Source organism: Psammomys obesus, unplaced genomic scaffold (genome assembly GCF_907164565.1).
Source record: "Psammomys obesus unplaced genomic scaffold, mPsaObe1.curated_primary_1811, whole genome shotgun sequence".
NCBI classification, from domain to species: domain Eukaryota; kingdom Metazoa; phylum Chordata; class Mammalia; order Rodentia; family Muridae; genus Psammomys; species Psammomys obesus.
Window position 1 is genome coordinate 5469622 of NW_026591643.1, and position 5966 is coordinate 5475587.

Genomic DNA, 5966 nt, shown 5'->3' on the forward strand with positions numbered 1-5966 from the left:
TTAAGGATAACTGGTTGCCCTTGGAGTAGTATCTGGGGATTGATCTCAGGGTTCCCGGTCTTTTGTAGGTCTGAGGTTGGGGCTTTATGCCCCAGAACTCAAGAGGTAATCTGTGGCAGGTGAGTACTGCTCTCTTGGTAACAGCAGGCTATCTGGGGCACAGCAGTTTCCTGGGTTGGGCCAGTCTGTGGGACCTTTTCCGGGGATATACTGGGTTGCCTAAGTCCATCCCCTTTGATTCGTTCCTTGTTCCTTGTGAGTGTTTCTCCAGACAGTGACTCTAAGACTCTGGTGTCTTGGGGCACACAGTTCTGTCTGTAGGGAGTAGTTGGTACAAAGGCCTTTGGGCTGGTGGAGCGTGGGCCCGCCTGCTAATCTGTGGGAGCTGGGTTCCCAATAACTCTGTGCTCCCTGCTTGGGCCCGGATCTGTGATGGCTGGGCGTACTCGCCTGTTAGTGATCTGCGGTCTGTGAGATTTTCCCCAGGCAAAACCTAGGTGACCCAAGCAGCATGGTTCCTTCCTTCCCTGTGGGGCCCTCTCTGGACAGGGATTCCCAGTCTCTGTAGCACTGGGGCGTGCAGCTCATCTGTACCGGTGAGCTAGGCACAGCCGCTCTCTGCACGGCAGGAGCTCAGTTGTGATGGTGGTGGGAACCTGAGATCTGTGAGACCTTCCAGGGAAAGACTGAGTGACTCGCAACTTTCCTTCCCCGTGGGGTTTTCTTTCGACTGGGACTCTCAGTCTCTGGCACCCTTGTGCCCACTGATCAGCCTGGGAAAGTGATCGGGACATGCAGGCGTGCGGCTCTGGCCTGAGACCCAATGCCCACGTTACCCGGGATCTCTTCCGGGTTCTGGCTGGGCAGCCGAGAGTGGATCCGACTGATTCCCATGCTGTGGAAGCCTCCCCTCACCTGGGAAACAAGATCGCTATAGTTTTAGGGCCCAGAGTTCAGTCTCCTGGTCGCTGCATGGAGAGTGCTGTCCTGCTTCTCAGACACAGTGCTCTCCCGGCGCCGCCATCTTGGCTCCCTTGACTTCTTTATATATTCTGGATACTAGCCCTTTCTGGGATACAGAATTGGTGAAGATATTTTCTCAATCTGTAGAATTCCGTTTCCTTGTACTGATAGTATCTTTTGCTTTAAAGAAACTTCTCAGTTTCAAGAGGTCCCATTTATTAAATGTAGATCTTAGAGACTAAGCTGTTGGTGTTCTATTCTGAAATTTGTCTCCTGTGTCAATGAGTTCAACGCTCTTACCCACTTTCTCTTCTAGCAGATTTTACTCTGGTTTTGTATTGAGGTCCTTGATCTACTTCTATCTGAGTTTGTGCAGGGTGATAAATATAGATCTACTTGCATATTCTATACAGGTAGACATCCAGTTAGACCAGCACCATTTGTTGAAGATGCTATCTTTTTTCCATTGCATGATTTTGCCTCCCTTGTTAAAAATCAGGTGTGCATAGGTATGTGGGTTTACTTTTGGTCTCCTATTCAATTCCATTGATCAACCAGCATGTTTTTATGCCAGTACCATGCAGTTTTTATTACTATTGCTCTGTAGTATTTCTTAAGGTCAGGAATGGAGATTCCTTCAGAAATTCTATTATTGTATATGGCTGTTTTTGCTATTCCAGGTTCGTTTTTTTTTCTTTTTAATTTTTTTTATTAATTACAGTTTATTCATTTTGTATCCCAGCTGTAGCTCCCTCTCTTATTCCCTCTTAATCCCACCCTCCCTCCCTAACCTCCCCATTCCCCATCTCCAAGTCCACTGATAGGAGAGGTCCTCCTCCTCTTCCCTCTGACCTTAGCCTATCAGGTCGCCTTAGGCCTGGCTGCATTGTCTTCCTTTGTGGCCTGGTAAGAATGCTTCCCCTTCACGGGGAGGTGACCAAAGAGCAGGCCACTGAGTTCATGTCAGAGACAGTCCCTGTTCCCATTACTAGGGAACTCACTTGGACACTGAGCTGCCATGAGCTACATCTGTGCAGGGGTTCTAGGTTATCTCCATGCATGGTCCTTGGTTGGAGTATCAGTCTCAAAAAAGACCCCTGGGCCCAGATATTTTGGTTCTGTTGCTCCCCTTGTGTAGCTCCTGTCCACTCCAGGTCATTCTATTTTCTCCTTCTTGTATAAGATTTCCTGCACTCTGCCCGAAGTTTGGCTATGAGTCTCAGCATCTGCTTTGATACCCTGCTGGGTAGTGTCTTTCAGGGGCCCTCTATGGTAGGCTCCTGTCCTGTCCCCTGTTTTCTCCTTTCTCCTATGTCTGTCCCGTTTACCTATCTGAGTGTGGGTTGATCCTCTTACCCAAGGTCCTCCTTCTTGCTTATCTTCCTTAGGTGTACAGATTTTAGTATCTTTATCCTATATTATATGTCTAATATGCACTTATAAGTGAATATATACCATATGTGTCTTTCTGCTTCTTCGATACCTCACTCAGGATGCTCTTTTCTAGTTCCCACCATTTGCCTGCAAATTTCATGATTTCCTTGTCTTTACTTTTTAAGTAGTATTCCATTGTGTAAATGTACCACAATTTCTGTATCCATTCCTCCATTGAGGGACATTTAGGTTGTTTCCAGATTCTGGCTATTACTAATAAAGCTGCTATGGACATGGTTGAGCAAATCTTCTCGTTGTGTACTTGGGCATATTTTGGATATATGCCTAGGAGAGGTATAGCTTGATCTTGAGGCAACACAATTCCTAATTGTCTAAGAAAGTGCCAGATTGATTTCCAAAGTGGTTGTCCAAGTTTACATTCCCACCAGCAGTGGAGGAGGGTTCCCCTTTCTCCACATCCTCTCCAGCATGCATTGTCACTTGAGTTTTTGATCTTAGCCATTCTGATGGGTGTAAGGTGAAATCTCAGTGTCATTTTGATCTGCATTTCCCTGATGACTAAGAACTTTGAACATTTCTTTAAGTGTTTCTCTGCCATTTGATATTCTGCTATTGATTTTTTGTTTTTCAATATGAAGTTTAGAATTGTTCTTTCAATGTCTGTGAAAAATTGTGTTTGTATTTTGATAGGGATTGCATTGAATCTGTAGATTGCCTTTGGTAGGATTGCCATTTTTACTATGTTAATCCCAATGATCCATGAGAATGGGATATCCTTCCATTTTCTGATATCCTCTTCAATTTCTTTTGAAGTCTTGAAGTTCTTGTCATACAGTTTTTTGACTTCCTTGGTGTGAGTTATCCCTAGATATCATCCTTCTTAAGACAATGGATTACTCAGCAAGGAAACCTTCTTGCTTATCAAGTACATATTAAGTTAACAATTCTTTAGACATTAGTCTCCTGGTCTTTAGCAGTCCTAAAATTAGAGACCACAAAGGTTTGCCCAAAATACTTTAATCTATATCACCAACCTTATAAACATCATGTGTGACCTCACCTTTCTTATACACATTAAAACTCAAGGAGTTGTTTTATCTGTCTGTTCACCCTGAATTTCCCCTATATGCAGAGTTTTTTTTATGGGGTGCTGTTGATAGCCCAGAGGACCTGTCTACTTTTAAAAAGAGGTCACTGTCATCATATACTCATTGATGCTCACAAAAAGAACAGGAAGAAAAATTTGAAACATCAAGTTTTCTGCATCTTAGGCCAAATAAAATTTCTGGCCATGATATTCCCACACTGCACTGTCTAAGGAGAAAAGGCTTTTCATCAACCTGGCCAGGGAATATGAGTGTAATAGACAGTGGTGTCAGTGTCACAAGCATAGAAAAAAAGGAATCACAGAATTATGCACAGTTACATAAATACAAATGTATAACTTTGCACGCATATACATGTGCCTATACTTACATGTATAAAATTATAGACAGTGGAATTATGGGCAATTTCATTTTACACTTTTGCACATTTGAATTTTTTCTCTTAGTGAAAACATTTTTTCTGTTTATTAGCCTCATTAGTATCATAACTTCAGGTGAAATCATATGTTGAGATAATTCTAAACTACAACACACCAGGAGATCCAAAATGTTGGCTTAAAAGAATTTTCAGAGAACTGAAAGACATTTCTGGAAATCTTCTACTTTCTGCACAGTTCAAGAAGTGCTAGGAAAAGTCCTGCAGAATTGGGAACATATCCTCTGTATTGAGTGTTGATTTGAAGGGTGAGAGATATAGGTTATATTTATCCTCTTCTTTAAGTCACATTTTCTTCAATCATCACATCATTACTAATATACAGCTCAGGAATGAGTTAGGATTGGTGAACCATGACACCATGGCTCAGTATACATGACAAGCAGCACTATCTAGGCACTAAAATTAGCTGTACAGTGGATACTCTGGGGCACAGAAGAGTGTCTGAGCTGACTCTTCTTGATTCAGGCCACCTGCATGCTGAACCCTTTGGGCTTGTCTTTTACTCCATGTACTAATTTCATGATCAGGAACAAAGTGCTTCCTTTCTTAATTGATGTGTCTTCATTTGTGGAGGTGAGTTACTTGCCCTTGACCGGTAAACATAATTTATGTGTTCTAAGAATAAAAGGGGTAATAGCTATGTGAGTGCTTGGAAATAACAGGAATGTATAGCATCATGGGAGCAGATTAGGACTAGCTCACACCCAAGGTGGGCTGTTACACTCTTTGAGCTTGGATGGCTTGAGGTGGAGGCAGTGGTATTCCGGGCTCTCCATCTTGTGCTGTCTTGGCCCAGTACCAGACACCTCGTTGGAGGCTCTCAGCTCGAATTAAGGTGTCCCCAGGCTTGTGTGGGTGGCACAATACCTGAGCACATACCTAGGAGAAATGTTTAGGATTGATTGCCACTGATGCCCCCTAGCCTTAACATGTCATCTTCAAATTGCATTTTTAGGGTGGTGTGGGAACAATAAAAGGAATGAGGAATAAACAGACAAGTACTTCCTTGAGCTTTGCATCGGGCAGCTGTTTGTTTATGCTATATATACCATTTCTAGCAAGGTCACATACTACTCAGAGCAGCACTGGTGTGAATCAACTAATATCCTTTCCCAGACTCCATGAGCTCAGATCATTTGACCCAGGGCCCAGAGCTCAGTAGCAAAGCAAGAATACACACTCTCTGCCCAAGTTTCCTTCTACTTCACTTTGCGCTATGTGGATTTGCAGATTCATTACAGGACAACATTGTTGTTCTGTGGGATTTCCCACTGCTCTTCATTCATTTGGTTAGCTGCAGAGGGCAGAAGTTTGGAGGACAAGAAAAAAAGAAAGCAACAAAGACAGGAATCACATGATGTTTGCTGGGAAATGGGTGCAGCTTTTTACCATCCTTTAAGGCAAACATGTCAGACTTACAAAGACAAATATATGAAATATGACATAAAAGTAGAAGGGAAACCTTGGGAGAGAGGAAAGAGTGTACCAGGCCATTGCAAGAACATTGTATGATGAAATAGGTCAAAGTACATGGTAGCCTTACTTGGATGAAAATGTGATTAAGCTTATTGCTTTATACAGAAATATACATTAATAAGTAAAAAGCAAATAATAAAACAATAGTATGGTTTTTGTGAAAAGAGAAAAGATAGGTGCCTTGACATTGCTTTTTGTGTTTCCCATGAGGAGAGCCCATTTATGCTCCAGGACACAGTCTGTAGACATGCATGGAAGTATGTGACTTGTGTGCCAGGTAGTTTCTGTATAAATATTTTTGTTTTCTCTGTACCTATCTATATGTTGATGTCACAGAGTGTCATCATCCAGTGTGCTAACTGAATGACACATGCTTGATGCATGAAAATTTAACAACATAAACAAACATTCTTTTTATTCCTTATTTAAACGAGACATTCTCTTGGGGAACTGCTTTCTTGGCCATCAGTCTCTGGGATGATGGTTTGAATGCAATCATGTAAGCCGCTGTTTCTGGTTCCCTTAGTCCTATTGAAGTCAGAATCTGTGTTTATGTGATGCAATGGACCAACTAGAATGTATGACAG